Source organism: Atta colombica, unplaced genomic scaffold (genome assembly GCF_001594045.1).
Source record: "Atta colombica isolate Treedump-2 unplaced genomic scaffold, Acol1.0 scaffold38, whole genome shotgun sequence".
NCBI lineage: Eukaryota > Metazoa > Arthropoda > Insecta > Hymenoptera > Formicidae > Atta > Atta colombica.
In genome coordinates, this window is record NW_017259490.1 from 1,215,349 (window position 1) to 1,228,059 (window position 12,711).

Consider the following 12,711-nt stretch of genomic DNA (forward strand, 5'->3'; position numbering starts at 1 on the left):
TTCTTTGACATATGTTTGTGTATCTACATAAACTTATCTACTTATAATAAAATATGTAACAGCAACGTAATGTATACATATAGAAAATTCTAGTTGTGTCGGATGTTCTTAGCTGCATTCCTATTATCAGCTGACTCTTTGTTCTAACTTCAGTGATCATGGCGTAGCGCCAGTTCGAATTATGAGAGAGGCAACAGTTGCTAATTCACGCTAACATTATCTTTCGTTTTCGTTCATAAGACATTAAGTACGATCATCATTTCAGTTATCTCTTACAGATGTTATATTTTGAAGAAAATAGCGTGCAGAATTCCGTGACGATTGGAAATAAAGATATGTAGAAATTAGCATTCGTAATAAAATACAAGTAGCGAACTTGTGTGGCTAAATTAAGATAAACATTTTTTTAAAACTATTTTTAAAATTGGATATCTGTTAAGATATTTACAAATTAACAATTTGTAGAACCATATAAGTGCATTTAAAATTAAACTCAAGAGCCGATCACTTCAAAGTCACCGTGAAAAAAGAAAAAAAGTATACGAATATTTTTGTATACGCTATTTTTCATTAACATCGTCGAATGTGAGCACTGAAAAAAGTGGCCCAGTAAAGGCGCGTCGCCAGCAACTCGATACTCCATTTTCCCGGCCATGTTTATAGAATTACCTGCGTTCCTATCCTTCTATTCGCTCTGCCTGATCTCTATTCTGGCTGCGACGTTATATGGGTTAGGGCCAACTCTGCCAAGACCGTCCCGCACCCACGCGCGTCCGATTCTCTCTTTTTGCACGCACATGACGAACGAAACCGCCTCGTGCTCACAAACTTTCTGCGAGCGGCGTGTGTAGCTGTTGTGTGCAGCGCGAAAATGAACTCGCACTTGATCCGCTAAAATCTCTCGTGCATCCGCCGAACTTAGCGAAACTTCGATGCTAATAAAACCGGTGACATTGAGTCGGTGCGCTCGGATCCCGAGCCAGATTTGCGAGATGATCGTTTGTGTGTAGCGGAAATGGTCACCGAATTAGTCACGTCGCCTCGTATCATCGTAATTACCGACGTTTATGACAGCATGTCTGATCTACAATCCAGTTATTAATATTCCTGAATAATCAAACGTCGTTTATTATCCATTGTTAAGATATCTTACGCGGATATTAAAAAATGTGATTTAACACAAATCTAACGTCATGCTGAAAATTATAAAATTAAAAGAAAAGAACTTTTGAGGCTTTCAAAGAAAAAGACTTGAGAAATAATAAGAGAGAGAAAGTCATCATTTAATCAAATTGTCGAAATATTCGATCCGAAGAACTTGTGTAAGAAAAGATTAAATCGTATTAATTATTATACATATTATGAATATAAATTTTCGTAAAAGCGGCAAAGAAAAAATTCAAAATTAATTGAATCATAGAGAATATTAAATTTCGGTCTGTAGTTTCGTAGAAATATGTACAATCGTAACTCTACCTGGAAGCATAATAAATGCTTAGATTTATAGATCTTTCTGGCGCCTCTAGTCTGTTGTTTTCAAACACATATTCATGAACTAGTATTAACACATTGTCCAACAAAATAAAATATTAAATAAAATTGAAATTTCAAATAATATCTTATTTAATTATCATATTCAAACAAAACAATGTGTAGAACACATTGCTAATAATTTCTTCAATATTACGATTCGTAAAAATATTATAATGGAGAAAAATATAGAAAAAAATATGTAAATTGTGATAGATATAGATGTTATCATATTGTGTAATAAAATATTGGAAATTTTAAAAACGTCATTTATCTTTTTTTCAATCTAATTAATTTTATTAATCAAGAGTGTTTAATCAAGTGCTAATTAATGCTCGCGTTTATCAAATTCTTTTTTGTTTTTTCCAATTGTTGTTTAATTTCACGAGCTGGATGGAAAAGCATCTAACCCGGAGTTAAAAAGGGTTCGCCGTCGATCGGCGCGACTCAGCGCCACGAACACGATGTGGGTGTGACCTGGTTTGCGAGAGTTTCACTTTCCTGTAACATCGTTGCACGGAGGAGGTAAGGAGGATTCGACCCCAGAGTTACGTCATGCATTGTTATGCCGGCCGTAACGACTCGTAGTCGTACGTGCGGAACTCTGCGGGAATGAAAATCAGCGAGAGACAAGAAAGACCGCCTTACATCCCGTGAATCGATCGTTGTCGATCGATAGTCTCCGACGATCTTCTACACGTTATATGGTCACGTAAATCGTACATTCCGATCGATGTTGTTCAGACGACAATCATAGCTACAAATGTGTGTGTGTTTGAAATCTTAAAAAATTTCAAAATTTCAGGAGCCAAACATCTAGATGTGAAAATAGATCTTTATTAGATTTTCAAAAATCATAATAAATTTTCGATAATATTAATAAAAAATTATAGATTTCATATAATTACAAAACAAGCAGATTAATAGAAATAAATAAATAAAGATTAAGTCAATGAATAAGTTAAATTTAATGTAAATAGGTATCTTTTGTTTGCGTTTGCAATGTGGTTTGATATGACATATCTCGTTCTTTTCTTAATTCTTCGGTGAACAATAATGAACAATTATTACTATTATTTACAAAAATAAGAAAATTGTATAAAATTATTAAATCGCTACAAAATTAAATGTAGTATTTGAATTCATATACATAAATTAAATTCATATATAATCGCTCTTATAATCATTGCGATGTACCCATTCAATTTGATACGAATCTTCTTTGTCGGTTTTTCTTTTCAGAATATATTTTCTTTATATATGGACATTTTTCCACAATAATTGAATACTGTTATTCTAATTTGACGGACACAATAAAACACTAATCGAACTTGGAAAAACGCATATGCTTCTACATGAGCATCTACGCGTGGATACGCGTATATCCTCGTCACAATCTTCGAGTGTCGGACTGGCAAGTATATAAAAGAGCGTTCTAGCGTGCGACCTATATTCCACGCCTGCATCGCTATATTAGACGCGTACGACGCATCAGGGACGCGCTTGAAAGCGTCTCTCTCGCTCTTTCTCTTTCTCTCTTTCTCTTTATCATTTTCTCTCTTTTCCACCTGCGAAACAAACCCAAATTCAAGAGGCAATAAAAATTCCTCCATTATCCACTTTCGTGTTACGTTCTAATTCTTGATATAGATTGTACGATTAATCATGAAAATGTACGAGTAACGCGATACACATAGAACGATAAGTCGAAAACTTGATTTTTTTTGTTAATTGTTTCTTTCTAATAAACATGTGTAATATTTTCTAAGATAAAAATACATAAAGAATTACAAAAAGAAATAAGCGAAAGAGCGTATGTATTTTTAAGAAAAATTCGAAGTTTGCTTATTCTAGTAGCTAAAACAAGAAGAATAGTTTTCAGGGAAAAACAAACATTAATAAGATAAGTAGAATTCACGAAAAATATCACAAACAAGAGCAAGTTTAAAATATTCAGATTTGTGTAAATTAAAGTAAATTTAAAAATTCATTATTCTAACATCTGCTAATGTTTTTTTTATTAAATTTATTACTCTCCTATGGATTTTGTTTGAACGATTTAAAGCCATATTCTATCAATTTCAAGAATAAAATTAAAAAGAAATGAAAATAACATATTTTTGCGTATTCAACGTCGCATAATATCCGGATGAAGAGAACGAGGTTCGTCATAAGTGCATATTTATAGTGAGCTATGCATATGCATATGAATAATAATGCATTCACTTCCTACGTGAAGAGAAATGAGGAGCAGATTGGTTGATCGCGTGCACAAAATTCGAACGTGCAGCCGATTATTCTCGTCCCACGAATGGACACGCGCGTGACAACAAGCGTGCACGCACGATGTGCGTTTACGCGAGGAAGTCAGAGGATTTATTTTCGTCGCGGCCGCTTCCAAACGCATCACCCACTCGCTCTCGATGGACCGGCGCAGCCACTCAAAAGGCCACGCATCAGTGTCTTTATACGGTCGTTTACTCTTCGGGACAACGGTAAAATGGTACGGGCGCTGCCTAAAAGTCAATGAAGGCCACTTCCGCGTTCGTATCTTATGCTCGCTACACGCAATGCGTCATAATCTGCTCTTGTGTGACACGCATACACGTCCGCCGCAATCAAGGAGATAAGGATCAAAGTTTACTGAAGAAACTAATTTTTTTAATTACAAGATTGCGTTTCACTTCCTTAGAAACGAGATTGCATATATGTGTGCATTAAAATGTTAAACAAAAAAAATAGTAAGTAAGAGAGCTATTTTTTGAATAAATTATAATTCACAACAAAAGCTTACATATATATTTTAGCTTATATATATTTTCACATAGATATTATAAATCGTGCCTGTCCTTACATTTCAACACAATTTTGAATTTTGATATTTTACTTATTTTTTTATTTATTTATATTTTCATTTTAATATTTTGTAATTCTAGTTTCATTATATTTATTTTATTTACATTGTAACGCTTGTTTTTTAATGGATATTTTGGAGATTATATTTAATTTTGAGCGGATCTGTGTATATTAAATAAGTGCGCTTGAAGAGATGAGAAAATCAGTGTCCTTAATTAAACTTAATTAAGCAGAGTACAATTATAGCTGCTACGCAATATAGATAATTAGTACGAGAACATTCCGAAGATACGCAAATCGCTGTAGCAGGTATAAAAAGGTTAACGAGAATGTTCTCATGAGTGGATTATGCCACGCAGTACCTAGTTAACGCCGCATAAATCTAGTGTGGCTTGTATAGCTCTCCATTGATGAGGTACGATCATTCGATATGTCATCACTGTAAAATTTCGATCCGCACGCGTGGGAACGCGCCGATATAAAATAGGAAATAGAAAAGACTCATTACGAAAATACAACAAATTTACAATTTCTAAGTTTTAGATATATGCTTTTATGATTAGATAATAATCATTAGGTAATAATCAGTTTGGCTAATATTTAAAAGAAAATGTGTTAAATTTTGAAAAATTTACATCTAAATCTCCACTTTAAAGTGAAACTTATAAATCTTTCATTCTCGTATATCAAATATTTAATAAAAGAAAAAGATATCCGTTTATTAGTGGAATATTTTCAAAGGCCAGTAAGATATGCCATTGGATAGAGATATATCTGATGTATAATAAGCATGCATTTTTAAGAAACGTCATGCATAACGAGTGAATAGTTCGATCGGAACGACTCGCACGAACGAGACAGCGCGATATTAATAACCAGCTAAGAAAGAAACGCGACGATTCCATACACCATATGGCCAACCTAAATTCTAAGAGTCAAGCGTAACTAACATAACCAAGATAACCTACATAAAGCGAAGATATTACTCGCGATTGAACTAATGATGATGACTCGTCCTTAGTTTACTAATATTGCCGATTTTTTATTACTAAATTTTTAGAATGTAAAATTTATGGATATCTATGAAAAATATACTGCCGTAACTGCACATTATTCATTAGTCATTTCTAAGTTTTATTATTTAAAATTAACTACCATAAAGTACTCGTTTCATCATAGATATAATCTTTTTAAAGATATTGACAGTTTTCATTTTTCACAAATATTTCGATTCAGAAGAAAACGTCATAATTATATCATTGTAAAAAAAAGGTAATATTTCTGTTAGACGTGGAAAGAAAAATGATAAATACATTTCTTTGTGTTTATAATGTAAATAACTTCCATATTTAATCATAAGATTATAAGATTACATGATTTAATTTGACTCGGACTTGGTAATGGACGGCGACTTACATTCATTAACATCTAGATACGCAGCACGTTCAATTGAATATAAAAAAGAATATAAAAAAGAAATATTATGTTTTTAAGGAATGAAATTTCCTTTAGCGTATTTCAAAACGAAAAAATTAAATACAAATACATAATTGAAAATCACACATCATAATTAAATTTGTTTTATTTGATAAATAAAATTTTGTAACTTTGTAAATTAAATATTAAACGTATCAATGCAGTTTTTTTTAGATACGTATACAATTACAAGACATTGTCTTATAAAATCTAACATCAATGTGCTAAATCAGATTTTTAATTCTTCACATCATTCTTGTATATTGTATTTATTTTTTATGATACACATAATTCTTTGTCATTCTATAGCTTTCTAATCTCCTTGATTTTGTATAATTATTTTTGTGTGTATAATTATTTTGTATATGACAAAAAAAATATGAGAGATAAATATAAGCTGAAGCTCGTAAATTTGCAAAACAAAACAGAAAGATTTAATAAATTAGATTTATATTCTCTGAAAAAGTATAAAAATAACAAAATTATATTTGTTATTTTCATATTTCTCAGTGAATAAATTTAATATGTTAATTTAATTTTATAATATATACTATTGCTCATTTTCGATTGCTGTTATCCTCCTTATTTTATATATAATTTTAGTCTAACTATACGATAAATACATAAGTATCCATAAATATATTTGTATACATTTATGCATTTCTCATACATATTTCAAACTGATACATTCCACGTGTGCACTTTCTATTTTGAAACGCAGAGAACGGATTTGAAAAAGAATCTAAAAGTTAGATACAGATCTGAAAATAATTTTGACTAAATCATAATAATTATGCAGGATGTTCAAGTTTGCTAGAATATAAGATTTTTTATAGCATTACACTCGTCATGCTTGAGTTTCCTATATAATTATTTTATAATGATCCAACAAAATTATTTTTAGATCTATATCTATATCTAACTTTTTAGACACTTCAACAGAATTTCTTTCTTTCCATAGAAATATTTATTTTTACATAAAAACAAAAAAAAGTACTACTTCTGTCTACCTAAATTGTTTTGGCCCATTGCGTTGACCGTTCGAATGAGACGAATCGTTTCGTTCTATGATCGAGGGACACGCATTTTCTCGATTCGATCGAGCAATTCAAAAGTCAACGCCGCGCGCTGTCCTCCTCAATACGACTGTCGACGGTGAGCAGTCGGCGTCCTCTCGCAGTCGAACGGCCGCGGTCTCTCGACTCCTCTCATTAAATCACAAATGAATGACATTAGCGGTGCTATAATATCGTACCGCTATTACTGTGACGGGTATTACGTGTCACGAGGCGCGCGAGCGTTCTCTCTCCGTTCTTCTCTCTGTCTCTCTCTTACCCTCTCTGCCTCTTTCTCTATCTGTCTCTCTACGCGCCACTCTCTCTTTCCATCTCCCTCCTCCTTTTCCTCCTCCTTCTTCTCCTGCCTCTAGAAACGCTCTTACTGTTGCACGCAAGGAATCAGGTCACTGCGCTGCAAGAAAGCAAAAGCCGCGAGTACACGAGAGAGCGCGGATTAGTATTATCGAATATATACCTATATCCTCCGGAAAAGGACGATGACTAAGGCGCCGTTTCGACAGAACTTTCGCGTATATACACGCGATCGCGCCGCGCCGCGCCGTGCCGAGCCGAACCGAGCCGAACCGCGCTGACGGTACAAGAGTATGCTGCATTCGCCTCGTGTATAAAAATTTTATTGGCCGCACCATACATGAAATACGAGTTCATGATTACCTATTTTCATTTTCCTTTCGTCGATCGAGCGCCAGTTTGTTTTCGAGAGATATACGGACATTTACGAGGCAGATTAGACACATCATATAGCAGAGGAGAGAAAACCTATTTATTCACCATTAGTCAATATTCTCTTATAACGTTTATCAATAGATCTGGGATTCTTTTCATGCTTTTCTTGTATGATTCATTTTTCTTCTTTTTTTTTCTACGTTGAAGAAAAAAAGAAAATTTTTCTTTCTTTTTGCCTGATGAGAAAAAAAATTAGCTATGTAAGAAATTTAACTAAAAAAAGCTAGGTCTATTTGTTTTCTTAGATTTTCATTTTGACCTGATTAATATTGTTTATTTTGACAGTTTATTATTATACTATTCTACACAAATTTTTCTATAAAATTTTCCATATTTTGTACAAGAAACTATCAGCTGTAAAAACTTCTGATAATGAATAGGATTAAATCAGAAACAAGCTAAATCTCGCGCATCAGCTGATGCAATCCGTATACAGGAAGCGAGAGAGAAGGGTCGCTCGTGCAGGTCATGGTTCAATTATGTATGATGCTCTACTCGTATAATACGGTGCCGCGTCTACACGCACACGGTCATCCCAAATGCTAATCGCATTCTTCGAGTACTTTTCTCTGGCACTGTATATATCGCGTTACTTTGCACACGCTTTTTTCACACGTTTCATAACACATTGCATCCATTTGTCATTCGAACATTTTAACAATCGTCTATCTTGTATAGGGTATCTTGTATAGGGTTGCCAACTGTCCAGATTTTAATCCAGATTATTAGGTTTTCACTGAAAACTTTTCAGCCATATTCTGTGTTTGGTTGACAAGTCAAACTGAACGCGCGCGCATTATCTACCCGGTTATAATAAAACGAAATTTACATCATGAAAAAAATATATAATATTGTTGGTTTTAAACGATGTTTTCCTAATTTAAATCCACTATAATCCTAGAAATTTTATATTGCAAATTTTGTTTTTTGTTAGAATACTTTTATTTTTAACGTAACGTTTTCTTATATTTATTAAAAAATTTATTCTTTTGTTTTTAATAAAATATTTATCATGAATATATTAAATGTCATGTCTGTAAAACATAGTTTAATTTTGTGTGTGTGTGTGTGTGTGTGTGTGTGTGTGTGTGTGGGGGGGGGGGGGGGGTGTTTCAATAATCATATATAGATATTTTTACTAAATAACAGTAATTTATTAGAAATAAATGCCTTTTAATGGTCTAACTGAATCCTGAATGCTTATATAATTCTGTATGAATTTATATACTACGTATGTAGTCCTTCAAACTGCGCAAAATGATTTTTCGATCTTTAAATGCAAGCTATAAGCTGCCTACTAGTAACAATAATATTTTTCCTATTCAAATTCAGGAATGATAAGGAAATTAAAAGTTGTAAAATATAAAAAAAACCTATTTATTAACGCAAAAAATGAAGTTTATATGTGATTACAGAAATGATAAAAAAAAAACCCGTGAAAAAATCTTGGATATGCTGCTTTTGCAACTGCAAAATGCGCGTTCATCAGACGGCGGTTTTAACTAGCAAGTGAAAACGAACATTCAACATTATTTATTGTATTAGCTTAAACATTGCTTTCGTATCATTAATCCTTACACCGTAATCAATAATTATTTCATGTATAAGTTGTAAACATTTCTATTTTTACGAGTGCAGATTGTTAATTGCCGATTACATCTAAAACACATGCTGAACAAATTCCTCGTACATATACATTTGATATTTTACGAGCATATAAAAATAAGGATAATATTTAAATATGTCTATCCTAACATTTTCGCTGCAAATGAAAATAACAAGTCTTTAGGCGCAACCAGCCTCAAATGTACTATTCATTCGAATCTTTTTGTCAATCGAAAATGTGACTGTTTGGCATTTTACAAAGACTTTCACCGCTTGACTATCTTATCACAAACTAATATGTTAGTTACAAAGTAAATAATCATTATTTCGCACGTATTTTACGCTCACGTACGTACCCGCATGAATTACGTTATAAGTTACAAGTGATTGTGTGAAAACAAACTAACGTATTTTCGCTATGGGATACTGCGAAATCATTCGATGAGATGGGGTCAGTAAAAGTGGGGCCGCTAAGACACAGGTCGTGGTTCAATGTCGTTTAGTTATACGCGTCGCAAATGCATAATTTGCGACGATACCGATCGTGCGTAACACGCTGCTAAGAGAGACAGCAAAAGGAAAGAAAGAGAAAGAGAGAGATTGTACTTCATTATATCTCTTCTAACATATATTTTATAGATCACAACATTATTGTCTTTAAAAGAACGTACGTCAAATTTTATTAAGCTTCTTAAAATAAATTACATAAATATAGAAAAATTCTATAAAATTTCACAAAAAAGGGAAAATTACCTTACTACTCGCTATAATTTGTTCCTTAGTAGTTCATATATGTGGAAAAGACAGAATCTATAATTTTATGGAAATTATAGAATTCAAATAATATAAAACCGTGGCAAACCGTGAAATATAATTTGAAAGAGCATACAATTATTTAATTAAAAAAAAAAAGAACGTCTCCAGTTCAGAGGAATCAATCGACACTTATTGTATAAATGTCGTGAATTAATTCCGATGAAATTGAATGTATAATTCCAAAGTGTATGGCGGAGGAAAGCTAAAATCTCCGTGATGTAAAATGAGAAGTACCCAATTCTCTGCAAATGTTGGTGCGAAGCAATGCCGGATGTGTGCATGAATATGTGCGGCTCGGTCACCGCCGCATAAGCACTTTAATTAATTAGAGAATTAAAGCAATTGTATCCCAATGGCCTGCCGCGTTCGCAAAGTCACGACTCGCATAATCGGCTCGCTGTCGCTAACGTTATTTCAATTAAGCACTGTATCGCATATTTTAGAGTGTTTGTGTCATCCTTTCACCTTTTTCTTCGCTCGCATTACGAGATTTCACATTTCGAAAAAAGAAATGTGAAGTTCGACGTACAAACACTGAAATGTATCTCTTTTGAGATTATTTTAAAAGAAAAACATTTGAAAAGTTATCTCTATTACTATCTCTATTACTATACATTCATTACTAAAAATCATTGATTACTAAAAATGAATATTTCGTACACATAATATTACCTTTCTGTATTTCTAAATCATAAAATAAAAATGTACAAATAGAACAGGAAATCAAAGACAAGAATTTTTTATTTTTTACACATAGATTAATCGTACGCTGCCGTTTGCACTACATGGCACTTTACCTAATGACAAGGAGCAAGTTGCATTCACTGCGCCGCACTAGCTTATGAAAATTAAAAAATCCGAGAGTACCGATTGCGCATAACTAGCACTTTTCATGAAATCAGTTCTAGATTTTATAAACGAATCGATCACATTATTTTAAATTATCATTTTTATGCAACGCACAAATTTTCCTCTTTTTATACATTCACTATATATTGATAAAAAATTTCAAACTAATATTAGTAGAAAATTAAAAAAAGATCACTTTATATCTTGCTTTCGCAATTCAATTTGATTATAAATCAAAAAACTTAATAATCTCGTCGAGTCGACAGTTTTCTATTCAAGAGCGACAATCGAATATTCTTTCATGGTTCATCGAACTGTCGATCAACGAGTGACAAGATATCATCTTTCTTCGTATCATTTCGAAAAAGAAGCGTAAAATCTTATAGATTATAGAAATAATTTATCATTAAAAAAAAATACTGTAATAAATGTAAAATTTTATTTTTTATCATAGTCAAGAGATATAATAAATAATATAAACATAAATAAATGTTATAAAAATATTGTTAATATTAATGTATAAAAAAATATATCTACGTTTAAAAAATTCAGATATAGAAAAAAGAAAATAAATGTTGATAATTCTTGAACGAAATTAAATTGATAAAGACTGTTTAAAAATAGATATAAAAGTTAGGTATCTCGTCATTAATTGATTGAATTGACGTATACGGACGAATGTAAAATATATTTTAATGGAATCTGAATGTCTCAAGCGATGTAGACCCATTCCTTCCTGGATTCCACATGCGAGGACGAGAGAGTCTCATCCTTGGAGCCAGATCTTTCTCGAGCGTTTACGTCAAGTCACGACGATGGCACGAGGCCCACCGCTTTGTTTCTATACGTCAGTTCACAAGCCTGTAGAATGGTCGTGCCACTTTTTTTCCTTAGCCCTGCTACTCGTCAGCAAATAGCAGTCGTTCCATTTTCTTGGTCTTATACGATTAGCTTGTACTCGACGATTCGCGTAGCGAGGACATCGAGTTGCATTGTTCCTCACTCAGTTCGTGCGATATTAAAATTATGCGGATAAATAAAAGCAATATCAATTCGAAGAAATACCAATTAATTGTACAAACTTTATAACATTATTTTGAAATTTTACACTGTATTTCATCAGAATAGAACTATGTATTGTACATCGAAAAAATATCCTAAATCTAAGTTATAAATTTAAGTTTTCTCGAATAGTATTAAGTAAACATTTCCTTATTGCAAAAAAATATTTATTAGACGTAAACATTTGGTTTACATATTATTTTCTTATTTTCTTTTCTTAAATAAATATTCATTAGCAATAAAGAAATAAAAATGTTTACTCAGTCAAGAAAATATAATTTAAATTTATAAGGAATTATTTTTTTCAGTATATCAACTAAGAAGAACTGGTCTGAATTAATTGTTATTTTATGAAAAATAATAAAAAATAGACAGTTATAAAGGTAATAAAACACCAAGAAGGATAAATAGCAGTATATTTTCTTTACACTTTATAAAGCATCAACCTTCAAATTAAATTCGATATCCTTAATACTTTTTCTGCCGCTTGAAAATTCAAGTCAAAAGTCCAAAGTCCGCAATATCTTCTTTTGCTGCATATATTGAATACATTTAGAGATATAAATGTATTCAATAAATTAAAATTATCTGAGTCTAATATAATATAATAAAAACAATTATAGGGGATTCGCATGATCAATTTCTAATAATAAATTCTGCTGATTATACGAGTTTAGCTCATTATATATAATTTTTGTTTACTGAACAAATA